Raw genomic sequence first — 19,703 nt, 5'->3', positions numbered from 1 at the left:
TATTTTATAAATAAACTTTTTCTTTTGGAGTTGTGAAGTGGCCGTCCTTCTCCTCACTAGACATCGTGTTCCTCAAATGTTTGCTTCTATTTCTAGCCACGTGGGGATTGTACAAAGCAAGCCAAGGGCAGGAACCTCTGCCCTGTTAATTCATCAGCAGGTGGTCTCAGACCTTTAAACAAAAGATCCTACTTCAGGCTGGGAGTGTAACCTGGTGGTAGGACTCAGTCCAGCGTGCAGGTTGAACCCAGGTTCAGTCTCAGGAAGAACGTGTTGTTTTAAGTTTGGGGGATAAGAGCCCCTCAGATATGTGATGCAGCTGATAATCGTCAATAATGATGGCAGCAGGGGGTGGGAGAGATGTCTCGGTGGTGGTTAGGAGTGCTTGTAGGTATTGCTGAGGTCCCAAGTTCAGTTCCCAGCACCCACACGGAGGTGGAGGCTGCTTGTTTGTTCCCGGCCACCCAGACCTGAAATGATCACACAGAAACTCTATTAATTACAACACTGCTTGGCCTCTTAGCTTAGGCTTCTTCTGAACTAACTCTTACATCTTAAATGAACCCATTTCTATTATTCTATGTATTGCCACGAGGCTTGTGGTTTACCAGTAAGTTTCCAGCGTCTGTCTCCTTCAGCAGCTATGTGGCATCGCCCCGACTCTGCCTCCTTTTCTCCTCTATCTCTGTTTGGAATTCCTGCCTTGCTCTATTCTGCACTGCTATAGGCCCAAAGCAGTTTCTTTGTTAACCAATGGTAATAAAACATATTCATAGCATACACAGGGAAATCCCACATCACCCACATGATTGGGATGCCTACAACTAACTGCTGTGACTCCAGTTCTAGGGGATCCAACTCCTTTTTCTGACCTTCACAGCCACCTGTACACACACACACACATATGAAATTAATGATAAATACGTGAAATTATAATGACAGTAAGAGGTGACACATACATGCCACACTCCATGACCAGCACGGGTCAAATGATCACTTGATATGCAGTATCTGATGATGCCCTTGTGACAGCCAAGAAGGGTGAGAGAGCATTTTAAGCTTGTTCTCTGGAGGAAGCAAAGTCAGGGATCATCTATACTACTGTATTCTGACCCTGGAGGCGCGCACTCCCACAGATCTGGTGAGCATCCCCGCCCCTCCACTTAAGGTTGCTTTTAATGTTTGTAGTAGGACTTTTTGTTTTGCATTTATTTACTTTTTACCTTTTTTTTTTTCTTTTTTAAGAGTCTTACTTCCCATACTGGCCTGGAAGTCACAACAATCCTCCTGCCTCAGCATTCCAATTGCTGGGATTACATAACTGTTGAACTGATCAGAATTCAATTAACAGCACTTGGAAGGTAAAGGCAGGCAGGAAGGTGAGTACAAGACCGTCTTGGTCTATACAGTGAGTTCAAGGCCAGCCAGGGCCACGTGGTGAGATCTTGTCTCAAAAAGAAAAAAAATATATATATGTGTAGATTAAATAGTTTTTGCTTAAAATGCACAAATGTAAATTCATTCACCAGTCTGCTGGTATCGAGCCATGGCATTATTCTCTTTCTGCAACTTGGCAGTTCTCTGTGATCATCTTTTTTGCATAAACCACATCTATTTTACATAAATCACACTTACCATGCAACACTAGTGCATTCCTCTTTCTGCTTCTTCCTTTTTCTTCTTTCCTTTCCTCCGCCTCTCACTCCTCTTCTTCCTGTTTCTTTTTAAAGTTGTTTTTGAAATATTTTTTATGTGTAGAGGTGTTTCTCTTACAGGTGAGTGTGCACAGTGTATGTGTAATGCCCTTGGAGACCAAAAGAGGGTGTTGGAGCCCCTGGAACTGGAGTTCCAGACGGTTGTGTGTTACCATGTGGGCGCAAAAAAATCCAAAATGAGTCCTCTGGAGGAGCAGCCAGCACTTGTAACCACTGAGCCATCTCTCCACCCCTTCTGTTTCTTGAGTTTTTACTCCCAGACCGGCCTTGAACTCAAAGCGCTCCTGCTTCGGCGTCTGAGTGATGAGGTTATAGAAGGTACTACATCTGACTTTGTTTGTTTGTTTGAAGAAATCTCTCCCTCTGTAGCCCAGGTTGGCCCAGAATTCACTGTGTAGTCCAAACTAGCCTGAAGCTCATAGCAATTGTCCTATCTCAGCCTTCTGAGTGCCTGGATTACAGGCATAAACTATCATTCCCAGATTAAATTTCTATTTAACTGGACATGGTGGCACATGCATTTAATCCCAGCCGTTGGGAGGCAGAAGCAGATGGATCTCTATGTGTTTGAGGCCAGCCTGATCTACATAGCAAGTTCCAGGTTGGCCAAGGTTACCTAAGTAAGACAGGGTCTCAACATCATCCCACCCCAAAAAATACTGGGGAAAAAAATAGCAATGTGTGTGTGTGTGTGTGTGTGTGTGGTGTATAGGTGTGTGGTGTATATATGGCTCATGTGCAGAGGTCAGAGAATGGCTCCTCCCACAGTTTGGGTCCAGGGTCATTACTCAGGTCATCGGGCTTGGCGGCTAGCTTCTTTACCCACACAACCAGCTGGCCAACTCTGAGTTTCTGTTTCTTTCTTAGAGTCTGGGTCTTTTCTTTCTTCATGTTCCTCTGTTAAGCCATGAGTTCATAGAGGGTAGGCTCCTTCCAGCAAGCTCTCACACAGCCTGTTTCTCCAGGAGGCGCAGGCTGGCGCTGCAGGTGAACCCAGGTGCTGTTCTCCTTCTGGTTTCCTTTTTCCTTTGATCATTCCCTTGCCCGCTTCAGGAGATGATCTCAACTCTCAGAGAGTTTACTATGCTTGCGCGTGCGTTAATCTCTCGGCAAGACTCTTGCCCTTCCCTTGCTTGTTTATGGCGATGCAGACAGCACACTGAGTGACGCTCTGGCCTCTCCAGTTTTTTCACAGTGATATTTACAGGGCGTTCCATTTTGAGCAGTGCTCATTCCTCTGATGTCTGCGACGCCACCCTTGAAGATACATGTACCCAAAGGACTGACCCCCCCCCCATTTTCTACAATGCCTAGAGAATACGCAGTGGGTCCCTCACTCTCCTCATTTTGTGTCATTTTGAGGAATTGATGGAAGTTGGTGGTTCTGGTTAAAAAGATGAGTTCCTGCTTTTTGGTTTTGGTTTTAGTTTTAGTTTTTCGAGACAAGGTTTCTCTGTAGCTTTGAGCCTATCCTGGAACTCGCTCTGTAGACCAGGCTGGCCTCGACCTCACAGAGACCCACCTGCCTTTGCCTCTGAGCGCTGGGATTAAAGGCGTGCACCATCACCACACAGCTGATTTCCTATTTCTTTCTTTTGCTCTTTTTTTTTTTTTGCTTTTTTTTTCTCAGAGACCACGTGATGATTTCCTATTTCTTTAAGGAAAAGCAGTTTACAGAAACGACCAGTTGCTGAGAGAACACACCTCTCGCTCTAATGACCTTTCCCAAGATCCTCCACAGGTCTTACCCATGACTATGTCAACAAGGCTTTATGTTTGTTTTGTAGCTTCCCTTTACCAACAGGGACATAATTTGCAGAGAAATAACCATTCTCTGTTTTCCACTCTTATTTTACATCTGACATCATAGTTTATGAAATTATGTAAAAGCTACTAGAAGGTCTACCAGCATAAACAAGTCTGGGACAACTGGGGCTTTGTGGAAGCCTGGCTCAGAGAGGGGAAACATGCCTACTCTCAGGGCTCTAGAGGGGTCGGTCGCCTTGCTCTGCAAGGGAATCTAAGGCATGCATTGAATCCAGGAGTCAGGTCAGAAGAGGTCAGATAAGAGATATCTGTTTATATCACATTGCAAGCCCTGTGTGCTATACTTTACAGCCAATTGATAAGGGGTTCTCAGTGGTCATTTTGACTACACATAATTTCTATCTTGTATATAATTTGGAACCCCATTCCCGCATTAAAAGTAACTTCCAGACCCAGAGTCTGAGGATGTTTGCTTAAGGTATAATAACGGCCTCTTTCAGGTCTTGGCTTCAAGACGAGCAAAAAGACAAGGAACAGCCGTCTCACTGAAAAGGGCCGCAGCCATGTGTAGTAAATTTCTTGTGGGAACCGTGCCCGGTGCAGGCCCAAGGACAAGGCCATTTAGACTTCATCGTCGTTGAGACATCTGCATCATGGACATTAATGAAACAAGTGTTTTCAATGTGTATGTACTTCCTGAGCTCTGCGTCAAGCTGCTACACCACAGCGTGAGCTGTGCCCTTCATAGCAAAGTGCTCAGGGGCGGATCCCATGAAACCTGGAAGGACCAAGCAATCCCACCTTAACGTGGACACGACCCACAACCTCCACCAAAGCCCACGTAAATAACAGGTTTCATGAGAACAGAAGAAAAGCCATCTGGAGCCGGGCGGTGGTGGCGCACGCCTTTAATCCCAGCACTTGGGAGGCAGAGGCAGGTGAATCTCTGTGAGTTCGAGACCAGCCTGGTCTACAGAGCTAGTTCCAGGACAGGCTCCAAAGCCACAGAGAAACCCTGTCTTGAAAAACCAAAAAAAATAAAAAATAAAAAAAATAAATAAATAATAATAAAAAAAGGAAAAGCCATCTGGGGAAAATAAAATGGAGATTCTATATAAAAAGAAAAGTATAATACCATGGGAATCAGGAGGATTCTAGAACTGTCTGTTGGGACTCAGAGTGCTTCCTTGTTTTCTTTTCCTTTCTTTTTAAAAAATATTTATTTTATGTGCATTGATTTTTTTTTTTTTTTTTTTTTTTTGCCTGTATGTATGTCTGTGTGAGGGTGTCAGATCCTCTGGAACTAGAGTTACAGACAGTTGTGAGCTGCCATGTGGGTGCTGGGAATTGAACACAGGTCCTCTGTAAGAGCAGCCAGGGCTCTTAACCACTGAGCCCTCTCTCCAGCCCCATTTTTTTCCTTTCTTTTGTTCTGTTATGATAGAATTTCACTATGTAGATTTGTTATGGAGCCCAGACTGACCTAGAATTCATGATCCTTTTACATCCATCTCTCAAGGGCTGGGATTACAGACCCGTGCCTCCCTGCCCAGCCCTCCGAGTTTACTTAGGAGAATCCATGAGCCCTGATCTACCATCAATGAGATTTCTGGGGATGAGGGCAGGGAAGCCAGGAATGGTGGCACATGCCTTTTATTCCAGCACTCAGGAGGCAGAGATAAACAAATTTCTGTGAGTTTGAGGCCAGACTGGGCTACAAGAAGCCCTGTCTCCGAAAATGAAACAAGGGGCCTGGGGAAATGGCTCAGTGGGTAAGAATGCTTGCTCTGCAAGTATGAGGACCTGAGTTCAAATCCCAGTGTAAGAAGATGGGCAGGAGTGTACACAACTGCAACCCCAACACTGGAGGTTGGAGAGAGAGAGAGGCACCAACTCTTCTGACTTCCATGGTCCTTTCCAACTGTGCTCCTCTCTCCTTCAGGATGTTCCATAGCTGCAAGCTAGGCCTGAATAAAACCTGAATCCTAGGAATTCAGGAACCCTTGGGAGGAGGTAAACAGGCCTATCAGAGTCCACAAGGCAAGCTTCAAGACAAACTTACACCCAGATGAGGCTCAGCTGGGGAAAGGTAGGGAAAAGATTAATGCTGATTAGGTCTATTTTATTTTATTTTGGAAACTTGTCACAAACTACAGTCACCTGGGATGAAGAATCGCCTCCATCAGACGACCCTGCAGGCAAGCCTGTGGGGCCTTTTCTTGATTGTTGATTAATGTAGAAGGGCCCAGCCCACTGTGAGTGGTACTGTCTCTGGGCACGTGGTCCAGGGTTGTATAAGAAAGCAAGCTGAGCAGGCCACTGGGAGTAAGCCAGAAAATAGAGTTCTTCCACAGCCTCTGTGTGCATCGGTTCCTACATCGGCTTCCCCCAGTGTTGGACTTGGCCTGTAAGCTGAAATTAGTGTGTTTTTTTCTTTGTTTGTTTGATTGGTTGGTTGGTTTTTCAAGACAGGGGTTCTCAGTAGCTAAGGAGCTGAAATTAGTGTGTTTTTTTGTTGGTTTGTTTGTTTGTTTGGTTGGTTGGTTTTTCAAGACAGGAGTAGCTAAGGAGCTGAAATTAGTGGCTTCTCACAGCCACGGAAAACAGCTCAGGACAAAATCGCTCCCCTCAGTTGTTAGTAAGGGACAGGAAATTACAAGGGGTCTGACAGCTGAATGCCATTCCCTCTGATGCATAGTGTGGCCAATGGCAAGGGCTTTCTAGAACTTGCAGAAAAGGTTGGAGGGAGAGGGAAATACCCAGTGGAGGTGAGGGTGGGGTTTACCCTGATCCCATGCCTTTCTCTCCTGTCTGAGACCCTTATAATCCAAATCCAATTCCCAACAAGAATTTGGGGATGCTAGAAAAGACTCCCTGTGGGGTACAGAATAAGGCAAGGCATAGGCGTGAGGGCACCACAAATAAGAGACGGCAGGCACATAACGAAGTCTACTGGTGTTATTATCCCCATGAAAAGTACCACACTTGAGTCTACCACATGTGATATGTACTTCCTGTACAGTGTTTTCTCAGCATCCCCTTAGGGAGAAACAGTTGGGTTTCATGAGGCATATTGGCTTCTCTATTGCTTGCTAGTATGGCCACATGCCTGCCCTGAGACCCCAGTGGTACGTCAGTCAGTCCTCACAGCACCCCAGGGTGTGGAAATATCCCACCCACATTCCCTAAAGAGACCAGATATGGAAACACTAGAGCCAAGATTTGAACCCAAGCTTTACCAGGTGCTATAGTGTCCCTTATTTTAACTAGCAAGCAGCTTTGGCTCAAAGTTTAGACACTACTCAACTGAACAGAGGAAGGTTCAATACTTGGGGAGACTCCCAAACCCTGTGTGGGTGGCCGATTAGCAGGAGGCCATGTCAAAGCTTCTACCATCATACTGAGAGGATGCATGAATGGATGAGCATGTCAGTGCTCTGGGCAGATTTCATGTATGGATATAGAAATTTGAGTCAGATATGATTTCATGTGTAGCCAAATAGCATTTTGGTTGGTTTGTGTGTTTCCCTGACACACCAACCATTTTTAGCTCATGAGATACAAAGAAACAGAATGAACTAGTGGTTTCTTTGGTATCTAATGTGTCTTGGGGTCAAATACGCACTCGCTGGACCTCTGTAGGCTTTTGGCACAGCCCCTGGTTGAGGTAGGCAGGTAAGAGTAATGTTTCCCCCAAATTCACAACCTCAGAAGTTAGGTCTTTCCAAATGTAGTTAGTTAAGAGGGGGCCCAAGGACACAGAGCATGTCCAGGAGAGAAGGCCACACGGGAAGGCAGAGGCAAAAGGCGGGGCATGGTGAGCTGCACTTTATAACCTTGGCCCTGGGAGGCAGAGACAGACCAATCCTTGGGGCTTGATGGCCAGCCAAGCCTAGCCTAAAAGACAAGTTCCAGATAAAAGTGAGAGACCCTGTTTTGGAAAAAGGTAGACAGTGCCTTAGGGAAGACACTCAAGGTTGTCCGCTGGCCTCTGAGCGCCCGTGAATAGGTAGGTGTGCCTGCCACACCTTCATACACGTAAGCACACAAATGCACAGATGAAGACCAAGTGATGCTGTTGCCATGACAAGCTAATGATGGAGGAGTTGCCAGGAACTATTAGAGGTTCCAAGAGGCCGGACCTAACGCTCGTCAGGCCCCTACCACCCCGAAAGTACCCTGTAGACACCTTGATTTTGAAGTGCTGGTCTCGTTCTCTGCAAAGAATACATTTCTGTTGGTGTAAGCCACATCGTGGTCAGTGGCCATTTGTCACAGCACCAAGGCCCCACTTAAGAAACTGTCCTTGGAGTTGATGTACACATCCTTTCTCTCCAAAAGTTTGATTCAATAAACTTACAGGAGATCCCAGAACCAGAGACCTCAGGCCTCTGTTCCCTTTCCTCCAGGGACCTTAGGCCTCTGTTCCCCTTCCTCCAGGGACCTCGGGTCTCTGTTCTCCTGAGTTAAATTGGCAATTACAGGGTGCTTCCTTCCCGCCTCTCCCTAGCCTCCCCCTTTTAAATTGTTTCCACTTGTCACTGAGAGCCAAGCCTACCCTTCACCAAAACTCACCACTGACCATCAGAAAAACACCAATCCCAAATGCTGGGGACCAGAACTCAGGGCTTCTGCCCTCTGAGGGGAGCATGAGGTGACTGGGGAGCACAGAGGACACAGACAGGCCTGGTTGTGATGGAGGACGGACCTATCGCTTTCTAGGTTGGCATCAGGCCTGACACGTGGGAGGCAGAAGCAGGCATCTGACCTGGCGGCTAGGACCTCATCTCCCTTACCCTTCTCTGGGATTGCCGGAGGGAAGATCAGGCTAAATTAGCACGTGTTCTAGAAGTCAGCAGCCCAACAGCAGAGAGGGGAAGGAAACCAGAAACCGTCAACGCAGGGGAACACAATGATAAGGATAACACTCTCCAGGACACGGCTGGGCTTCACAGAAACTCCCTCGTTTTGTGTCACAGTGATGAAGACAAACCTGGCCATCATCTAAGAGGAGACAGAACTGAGGATGCCAGAGACGTAGTCAATGCCTGGAGACCGTCTCAGACAAAGCATAGCTTAAAGAAGGCTCAGCTCCAGGGGCGATGGGATCTGCCTACCTTCCTACAGAGACCAAAACAGCAGGCCTTGCGTGACTCCTGGCCTGGGTCGCTCAGCCCTGGTTTGCTGGGTGGAGATAAGTAAGATCCTGCTTAAGGCCCCTGGGGCCACAGAGAAACAGTGTTGACAATCTCAGCATAGTTTGCTTCCACGGCATTTGTCCCTTAAAGGATTTAGGGAAGCCTTGTGAAGAATATTCTAGATGGATGGGAATGGCTAGAGGTTGGAGAAGCCACCCCAGAATTAGTCGGGATGTCCTCCTTGGTGACTGAGGGTTGTGATAACCACAACTGACTGCACTTGTCCATCAGCCTCCCACCCCCACCCTGTCCTTCCCCTGTAATCAGCTCACTGCCCGTGCTTGCCTAGCCCCACCCTCCTGCCTAGACCAGTCCTGCAGACTCTGGGGCTGTGAATCAGAGGCTGGCTCATTTCTGCAGCCTTCTGTGGTTCTCGGGGTGTTCAGGTCAGGATGCTTGGATTTCACCATAGTGGGAGTTCCCGGGGTTCTGCCCCAGGGAGCTTCCTCTGGGGGGCACACCCTCTGACACCCAAGGAACAGGCAGCAAGGAACCAACCAACCACGTGAGAGGACTCTAAGGGAAAGGACAGCTCAGTAAAATGACTCAATGGCAAGTGACAGAGGGCCTCGGAAGAGGCAGGCACAGGAAGCAAATGGGTCATTTGGGGAACCCGCTGGCCTCTTAATAGGGGCTGCTCTTAATGGCTGCTGACATGGGGAAATGAGAGCCTGAGGCTTTTCAGGTTCTTCTGAGTTTGAAAGGCTCAGAAGTCAAAGTTACGTAAATTCCCTCATGTTTAAATACTAGCAACTAAAAACACCACACATTTCAAAGGCATACTTGCAACAGATGAGTCCTCTAAAAATGACTCCAACTGCCTCCTGTCTTAGACACTCTTGATGTTGCTCCATCAAAAAGCTAGACACGGTGGGCCATGCCTGATGTCCTAACACGTGGGAAAGAGAGCCCAGGTCTGGGGCTGGAGGTTAGTGGTAGAATGGTTGCCTAGCACGCGTGTGAAACTTTGGGTTTGATACCTAGCATGGCAGGACGCAAGCAAATTAAGGAGGGGATGAAGTTCCTGTTGCCTCCCTTTTCACAGTGGATGGAGGTGTGATGTATCTACTCTAAGGCCGCTCTGTCGGGTGTTTGTTTTCTTTTTGAACTTTTCTTTTTGTAACACAATTTCACCCCATAGTGCAGGCTGGACTGGAACTCACTATGTGATCCAGGCTGGTTCCAAACTTGAGGCAATTCTCCTGCCTCAGTTTCCTAAGTACTGGGTTTACTGATATGAACCACCATCTCAACATTTTGGGTCCTTGTTGGAAACAGATCTCAGGAAAGTCCTGTCTTGGTTTCTCTTGCCCCCAGGAGGCAGAGACAGGTAGATCTCTGCCAGTTCAAGGTCAGCCTGGTCTACACAGTGAGTTTTAAGCCATCCTCAGCTGTGTTGGAAGATCCTGTCTCAAAAAATAAAACCAGCCGGGCGGTGGTGGCGCACTCCTTTAATCCCAGCACTCGGGAGGCAGAGGCAGGCGGATCTCTGTGAGTTCGAGACCAGCCTGGTCTACAAGAGCTAGTTCCAGGACAGGCTCCAAAACCACAGAGAAACCCTGTCTCGAAAAACCAAAAAAATAAATAAATAAATAAAATAAAACCAAACCAAACAAAAAGGAGCCCCAACAAAACCAATGTAAGGGCTTAAGGGAGAAAAGAGTTTACCCACCCACAGTTCAAGGGAACAGTAGAGAAGTCAACCTGCCAGGAGCTTGACACAACTGGTCATGTCCTCTCCACATCAGGAAGCAGAGAGCAATGGATGCTGCTGCTTTAAAAAGTTTATTTATTTTTTATGTGTTTGGAGTGTTTTCTCTGGATGTATGTCTGTTGTACATCGTGTGCATGCCTAGGGCCCAGGGTGGCCAGAAGACGGAACTTCCGGATGATTCTAAATCACATCAAGCAGACAACTGAGATCGACCATCACATGTTCTAATCCCAACACCTGCAAGCATGATTTTATTTGGAAACAGGTATCTTTAGATAATCGAGTTAAGATGATGTGACTGAAACGAGCCTCAATCCAACATGACTGGTGTTCACATAAAAGAAGAAAAAAACTGAGCCAGGCACTGTACTGTATATCTGCATAGCAATGAGTAGGCTAAAGCAGGAGGACTGCAAATTGGAAGCCAGCCTGGGCTACATAGTGAGGCCCTGTACCAAAAATCTAAAACACAGGTGCAGGTAAAATACCCGTACACAAAAAATAAAAACAAGTTGGGCAGTGGTGGCACACACCTTTAATCCCAGCACTTGGAGGCAGAGGCAGGCAGATCTCTGTGAGTTCGAGGCCAGCCTGATCTACAAGAGCTAGTTCCAGGGCAGGTTTCAAAGCTACAGAGAAACCCTGTCTCGAAAAACAAAAACAAACAAAATAATCATCTTTTAAATAAATAGTAAAAATTAAAAAGAGAGAAGTTCACATTTCCATGTCTTCAGGTTATCATAGGTTCAAAGATTCACAGATTGCAAAGGCTCCAGATACCTTTACCCTAGCCTTCTATGACACTCTTCGGGGACCTTGGGCTAAGCTTTGCCTTGGATATGCAGGTGCTCTGGGCTCAGGGCCTGGGTCCGGGGAACTCCTCCACCCTCACTGTGGCTTCACATGTCTCTCGCCTTCAACTTCAAGTGCTTTCTGAAGAGCAACTGACTCCTGGAACTGACAGAGGGCTTGGGGAGGGGAGAAGGCAGCATCCTGCGGCGTGAAGCTGTCAAGCCGGGAAGTTAAATCAGCCTTGACATCGACTCGGTTGAGTTATCGTTATGACTCTAAAGCTTCCTGGGACTAAAGGACACACACACAGGCGTATACACACTCATGTATACATACATATATACACACTTTTGTGTACACACACATGTGTACACGCCCCTCCAAGACCACATTTTGGAAACCAAATCCTCCAGAGAAGGGATAACAATCACAGGGACAGTGGAAACACATCCTTCTCCTCACCCTTCCCTTGCGGATAATGACTCCACACGTAATCTCATTGACAATCAGTTCTAGGATGATTTGTCTAGACAGAGTGAGAGAGATGTTTCTCACAACCCTTCCAGACAGCCTCCCTTCCACACTTGGAGGTTGGGACCGTGCAGGCTAGGGTGAGGCAGAACTACGAAAGCATCCGAAGCCCAGCCCGGGTCTGAGATGTTGAGGCTCAGCATGAAGGGAAGAAAGGGGAGCTAGAGGAGTTTCCTAACCAAAGACACAGACACCTGAACCTCCTGCTTTGAGGAAACTTCCTTTAAGCCAGTGATTCTCAACCTTCCTAATGACACAACCCTTTAATATGGTTCCTTGTGCCCTCCCAACCATAAAATTATTTTCATTGTTACTTCATAACTGTAATTTTGCTACTGTTAGGAATCATAATGTAAATATTTTAGGTGACCCCTGTGAAAAGGTCATTTGACCCCAAAGGGTGGTGACCCACAGGTTGAGAACCGCCACTCTAAGCATTGGGGACAACTGAGCAGAATGTCACAGCATGTTGGGCTTCAGAGGGTGTTGAGTGATGCCTTCAGTTCTAATCAGCTTCCTCCTTGCTCCTGGACTTTGCAGTGAGCTCTAGGGAACAATTTAATTGGTAGTGGCAAAGGCAGTAATTTTAGCCATTACTGTGGCTGTCTAGAAGTACCCAGAAGCAGGCCAAGTTTCCTTAAAATGCTATTGATGTTTTCTAGACAGACACGCGTCTGCTATTTTGGTAAAGATAGTGTCCAGTCTGCCTGGTAACCTCCTTTTGCTCACCATCTTCAACCTAGTGATATGATCCCTTATAAGCTAGAATCTTCCTTCTGTCCTGCTTCCCATTGAAAAGCCCTGGTTACAGGGGCCTTCCTGTTTCGAGATTGGGACTTTCCTGGAGTATTGTTAGTATTTGTTAGGCAAATTGCTCAGTCTTCCAGGTTTTTTAAAATTACTGGTGTATGTATGCATGATGCGTATTCGTGAGTGTGTATGCCACCGTGTGCACCTGGAGGTCAGAGGCAGTTTTATGGGGTTGGTTCATACTCCACCGTTATGTGGGCTCTAAGGATTGAACTCAGGTCAGCAGGCTCGCATGGCAAGTACCTCTACCCACTGAGTCATCTAAGTGGAGCCCAGAGCTCAGACTGGCTCTTTCTTGAGAAAAATTTAAACTGAGAAATGGCAATAATGGCATCTACCCCATGAGCTTAACATGCAGAATCAGTAATTACTTGATCAATAAATGAAGTAAGCCCAAGGTTAGCTCCTACTTTCTTTCTTTTTCTTCCTCCTCCTTCTTCTTTTTCTTCTTCTTCCTTTTCCTCTTTCTCCTCTTCTTCGACAGGGTTTCCTCTGTAGCTTTGGAACCTGTCCTGGAACTCACTCTGTAGACCAGGCTGGCCTCGAACTCACAGAGATCCACCTGCCTCTGCCTCTCAAGTGCTGGGTTAAAAGGCATGTGCCACCACTGCCCGTCTTTCTTTGTTTTGGAGTTTCCATGTAGCCTTGGTCGGCCGTGAACTATGTTGCTGAAGATCTTCTTGAACTTGTAATTAATTCCCTTACCTCTACTTCTGAGTGCTGAGGTTACAGGATTCATGACCATTCCTGGTTTGCGCAGTGCTGGAGAGCAAACCCAGGATTTTGTGCAAGCTCTATACCAACGGAGCTACCTCCCCGACTCTGGCTCCTGGTGTTTCAGTGTTCCTACTGAAGGCATATTTGCCATGAGAGGAAAAAAGGCCTCCTTCCTCCCAGAGTGCCTGTCATTTCCCCATCACTCTAGGGCCTGGGAGAGTTCCAGCTAACAGGGTCTGATCTCCAGTGGAACTGCAACTCTTCCTGGCTCTGCCAACTGCTGAGAGTCGGTGATGGAGAGAGAGCCACGCCCCGGTGGAGAAGCCCACCAGTCTTTAGTAGATACTCAGGCCTTAGTGCCCAGGGTGTAGTTTGTAGTAGAGTCCTTACTTAGAATGCACGAGGCTCTGAGTTCCATCCCCAGCAAAGGCGGTTGAGAGGCAGCGGAGGCCTGCCTCCTGCAGATAATGCTACTAACAGTTTTCTGTTAGCTCAATTCTGGGAAACACTGGTGGTGGTGAACCGGTTCTGTGCAAAGATGGATGCCAGAGACCAAGCCAGGTCCAGCTGGCACTTGACTTTGGGATTGCTTGGTGCCTCCTGTGTGTCCTTAGTTCTGATTAGCTGCAGCCTCTTTTTACTACACACAAATACCATAGGGTGTGTGCCTATGTGGTCCCCGTAGCATAGGCCTGGGAGAGGTCAAGTGACACCCCTCAGGTGGTGCAATGACAGCTGGGATTCATGCCTAGGATCCTTGTCCCCAGAGCCTGTGTCCCTAGTCTAGGCTTGGAGACACTGGGACACCAAGGGGAGGCCTGCTAAACAGCAAGCCTGGTCTCTTGTCTCTTCTGGTCTTCAGGGGTCAGTCACCTAGTACACTCCTGCCAGGAGCAGTTCTCCCAAGACATACTGTCTCTGGTTGAAGTTTATGCCAGTTTTGACAGGAGCCCAGAGCTCTGGCTGGCTTTCTTGCCCACTCTCTTCAGCCACCCCCCCCATCTTGGAAATGTCCCAGCTCAGGATCGGGGAGCCTGTTAGTAACAGTGGCACACAGTGGCCCTGGATTTTGTTGGCAAACACCGGCAAACAGGCTCAGCCGCTCATCAGTCATCCATTCTCAATACACCAAATAGAGAGACAGGATAGTGAAAAGGAGAGAAAGATTCATTCAACGCGGCTACCCTGGGAAGAGCGAATAGCAAGGTCCACTGACCGCACTAAGTCATTCTTTGGGGTACTGTCTTGAGGTTTGGGTTGAAAAGAGGCCTAGGGGTGATCATAGCTACCTGATAGTCCTGATCAAGGCATGATTCTGCCCATCACTGGTCCATCATTGTCTCAGCTCTAGCCCCTCCCAAAAGATGCTCCTATAAGTCATCAAAACTGTGTCAAGACTCTCTGCCCGTCACCAGGCTTCAGCCTCTCCCTTCCCCCAGCGTGAGATTCCTGGGCAGGTTTTAATTCTCTGGGGATCCTTGTTTCTATCGTTTGAAAGTACCGGTGTCCATCTTCCACAGATTCTCCCTCCTTCCAGAATGCTCCATCCTTTCTGTTATAGAGAGATGGAGGAGACCTGACAGCTGGTTTAGCAACAGTGATAGTAACTTGCTTCCCTAGCCTCTGAGGAAGAACTCCTGTGAGCTAAACTATGACTGTGTCTTCTTCACAGATGTGACTCAGACACGTGACCCCAAGTTCTCACAGCTAGGAAAGCACAGCCAACTTGTTTCTGACTCCCCGGCCCCCCGAGGTCAGGCCTGATTTCTGGAAGACTCCACAGCCTGTTTGCTCTGTTACCTTCCCTTAATCTACTTCAGCCCTTCTTTGGTCCTACCTCAACCCCAGTGTCACTCCTGTCCCCAGAGGTGCCCAGCCAGGCATGCGACATCTCCCAGGCCAGAGGGTCTTCTGATACAGTGGCCTCGGTGGTACCAGAGTTCATGTGTGCTGTGAGATTTCTTCGGGGCTGTCACATTGTCCCAGTGCCCAGCTCTGAAGACAGTCAACAGAGCACACATTAGGGAGGACGTGTCCAAAGTTCAGCCTAAAACAGGACTTCTTTGCCAGGCGGTGGTGGTGCACGCCTTTAATCCCAGCACTCGGGAGGCAGAGGCAGGCAGATCTCTGTGAGTTTCAGGTCAGCCTGGTCTACAAGAGCTAGTTCTAGGACAGGCTCCAAAGCTACAGAAAAACCTTTGTGGTGCCTGAACAGGGAAGGTTCGCAAGTCAGGCAAGGGGCTAGAGATTGAAACACACACACACACACCGGGGGGGGGGGGGGTCATCCTTGAAACAAGAATGCCAATTTTATTGTGTTCCAGGGCAGCTTACGTAGGGCTCTCCTTGACTAATGGCCACACCCTAGCTCTCAGGATTCTTCAGCTGCAAGCCCACCAGAAACCACTCCCCTACCATCAGGAACTCATGAGGGTCTTGTGCCTAGAGCAGCTGCAAGCATAGGAAAACAAGTTGTTTACTCCGGCAGGCAAGGGATCATAGAAAATTCAGGTTCTGAGGGTCTGCAGTCCCCAATAAACCCTGTCTCAAAAAAAAAAAAAAAAAGCTTCTTAAATTTTCCTTACTCTCAACTCCTTTAGGCGCAAGAAATTTTTATGCGACCCCCCCAATGTAGATGGATGTGTAAAATAAACATACAAACCGAGCTTTTAGTAATAATAAATCACACATAAATTCATTGTAAAACAATTTGGGAGATGCATATAATTTTGCCATTTATTAAAGGAAGATGAAAGCAAATTTGTACTAATGAGATGGATGTGCTTGTTTATTTTTACATAAATAATTCAAGGTTGGATGAATATTTGATACTGCAGGGAATAGTGCCCATTTCAACATTTCCAGAGTTGACGGATATTTTGATTTTTCTAACAGTCAGTAATGACAACATCATTTTGCATGAATATGCAGCACAAAATGGCAGAAGTATGTTCAGGGCCATTTCAGAAATTGTTTGAAATTCTGTCCTAATCCCAAGCCAAAATTCACATAATTTTTTTTTTACTTAATGAATTTATTTATTTATACAATACTTAAGTCAACCACCCAGAGATCAATGTTTACAATCCAATACTCTAACAACATAACCCAGTAGACTAATTGGGGGGGGGTGGCTGGAGAATGACTCAGAGGTTATGAGTGTGCACGGCTCTTGCAGAGGACCTGGATTCAGTTCTCAGCACCCATCTAGGTAGCTTACAACTGTAACTCCTGTAACTCCATCTCCAAGACCTGACACCCTCTTTTGGTGTTCTAAGGATACTGAATACATATGCATATTCACACAAAGGAACACATACACATGATTAAAATTAAAAATATTTTAAAAGATATACTAATTTGATGCTTACGTGCTGAGGAATAATTATTGGAAAACCTTTTAAAAATTAATTTTTATGTGTATGGGCATTTTCAATGCACAGGGAACCCAGAAGAGGGCGTTGCATCTTCTGGTACTAGAGTTACAGATGTGGGTGCTGGGAATTGAGCCCAGGTTCTCTGGAAGAGCCCTTAACTGCTAAGTCATCTCTCCAACTCCATTTATAGGAAACCATTAAATGTCGTTTTTAGGTGGTGGTGGCCCAAGCCTTTAATCCCAGCACTTTGGAAGAAACCCTTGTCTTGAGAGAGAGAGGGGAAAAAAAGTCATTTGTAGTTAATCCTTATTCACCTGTAAGAGCAGAAAGCTTTTTGTGTGTACAGTAAACATGTTGCAATTCATAACATACAATTGTCTAGGTCTGAGTGGAGGCAGAATTTGCCGGGGTTTTGTGGTGTGGCAGCACACATGGTGCGAAGAACAGGTGTTCACCGAGGCTGCAATGAGGCCATGCAGCGCTAGAGGGGCGAGCAGGGCTGTGGGAAGCACCTTGAATTCATTCTGGGTATTTTGGTTGTTATGCTTCCACACGCCACCTTTTCCCCGTGTCAGTTTTTTCCCAGCCTCCATGGTTACAATCCTCCATAGTGGCAGGAGGCAGGGTCTACAGAAGCCGAGAGAAGCCAGCTCCAACCTCCTACCATTCATTCCTTTGGAGACAGAGGTGCTAACTACCCTCTGGGAGGTTCAAACTATGGCCCAAACTCCCCACTGTCTCCAGGAAACTTGGGAAAGACTTTGTCTGACTTCCTAGGATCTCTGGTCACTTAGACCCCAGGTGTATCTGACCTGAGGCCTGGGTCAAAGAGCCCCCAAATGAGGTACTTTAACCTCACAGTGGGGCGTAGAGACAGGCCCCACCTTGAGTGCCAAGAACCATTTGATTATCATGGGGATTTTCCCAGGAGCTCCGTTAGAGGTTAGCCCAAACCTTGGAGGTGCCCCAGGTGGTTCCCGAGGACTGGAAACTCCAGTGAAAATGTCTTTGTCCTGAGGCAAGAAAGTGAAGGAGCCCAAGTCATAGACAATAGTTCTTGACCTGGGTCACTCTGGCTCCAACCTCAGACTCTCAGCACCAGGCTCTCCTTTGTAGAGAGGTCCCAGAGAAAGAAATGTGAGGATAACAGTGTTCTCCTGGGAAGGGGCTCTGGAGACAGCTCATTCCGAAATGGAAGTGAGGGCTGGGGGGCATGGCTTGATGGTAGAGTGCCTATCTAGCAAGCACCAGACCCAGGTTCAAATCCCAGCAATGCTGTATGGAAAACACCCGAGCAAACTGAGTGTGGTTTCCAACTCCTCCGCAAGGAAGTTGGATTAGCCAATCCTTTAAAGGCTGGGGCAAGGGTAAAGAGAACTAACATCCCAGGGTTAACACCAAGAGGTATGCCTGGGGCTAGAGGGTGTTTTGGAGGGACGTGCAGCTGCAGGAATCACCCGTGCACAACTCCAAAGGCAGGCTCCAGCAGCCAGGGACAGGCGGAGACACATGCCCAGACCTAAAGGCTTATAGGTCAGGTAACACCTTCAAGGTTCAGTTAAGACCTTAGATCCCTCCCCAAACTCCGGGGCGTAGGCCTCACTACAGCTTTCCAGCTGGGCATTCAAGCCTCCATTTGGTCTGGTTGATTTTTGCAGCAGCCTAAAACGTTGGGGTGACATTTACCTTCGGTGGAGTTTTGGGGAAAGGGGAAAGATGGACAGGACTGGGATTGTCAACAATGGGGGCGGGATTAGCATTTTCCTTTTGCTATCTTCTCATCCTTGACGAGAGCTTAAAAGGAGTTGGTCTAGATCCCCCACGGAGAGAAGGGGGGCGTCCATCAGGCAATTTGAGGACTAGGACCCAGGTGGCTTTTGTCCTTGAAGGGGACCTCTTCTAAATACAAATGTTTGTGGAAGACACTTGCATTTTAAGAAAAGGAGAAGGAATTTCAAAGGTACTAGAAGAAGGAAGGGAAACCCAGGATTAAGGGGGAAATCTGCCACTTGAGAAGAAGGAGCCTGGGAGCCTGGCCATCTGCTGGGGACAGAGCCTGCTCCAGGATGACCTAGGGATAGCATTCACTCCCGACCTCACCCGCAGGAAAAGAACCTAATTTTCTGTAAGGAGGAGAGGACAATGTACCCCTTCCCTTACTGGGGCGGCTGGCTTTCTCTTGAGGCGGGTCGGCATTCCCAAATGGTTTACTGAACATGAAAGAGATGAGGGTGAGGGAGAAGTCTCAAAGAAAACCAGAAAAGCATTTATGGAACAAATAAGAAATAAGGTGAAAAAGTCCTGGGACTCAAGCAGTACAGAGAGGCGCCCAGCAGGGAAACACTGGGGTGCATCTGTGGGAGGGCCATCGAGAAACTGCATCTGCTGGCTCTCTCATCAGGGGAGTGTTAACATTTGGGATGTTATACCCATTTTACAGATGGGAAGGCTTGGGGGCCAGAGTTGGAATGTTAAGCCAGGGGTAACCTCAATCCTATCCAACTAGTTTGTCCTAGAGCGCCCGCTACAGCCTCCTCTGGCCCAGATCATGACAGCCCTATGAATCCGTAATCCGTCGGACACTGCTCGGTAGTCTACACCAGGTTTCTCCTTGACTACCTCCAGGTGAAGTTAGGAAGGGACCCACCCACACAGGGATTGTCTGACTAGGGGAGGAGCTATAAACTCCCCCGGGTCACCCAGTCAGGGTCAGAACCCCAGGGCTATTCCGGTCCCTAACTGCCTTGGGCCGGTTTTGTGTGTGTGTGTGTGTGTGTGTGTGTGTGTGTGTGTGTGTGTGTGTGTGTAACTTTTGTCTCTTAGTTGTCGGTAGTTGGTTCTGAGGCTTGAACGCAGTGAGCTAGCCTCGTGCTCTGCAGCAGGAGCTAGCCCCCTAGACCAGGCACCCAGTTTATGGATTTGATTTTCACACGAGAAAAGTTTTTTCGGACGGACTGGAAAAGGAGGCGCGATCCTGAGAAGGCAGGGTTTCCAGAGGACGCAGAAGGAGCTTGAGGGACTTTGAAGCAACGCTGGGGGAGTGGAGGATGGGGCCTCCACCGCTTCCACGCCCACTTCCTTT

The sequence above is a fragment of the Chionomys nivalis genome, chromosome 7, assembly GCF_950005125.1.
Source record: "Chionomys nivalis chromosome 7, mChiNiv1.1, whole genome shotgun sequence".
NCBI lineage: Eukaryota > Metazoa > Chordata > Mammalia > Rodentia > Cricetidae > Chionomys > Chionomys nivalis.
The sequence above is the reverse complement of the archived record's forward strand: the minus strand, read 5'-3'. Positions refer to the sequence as shown.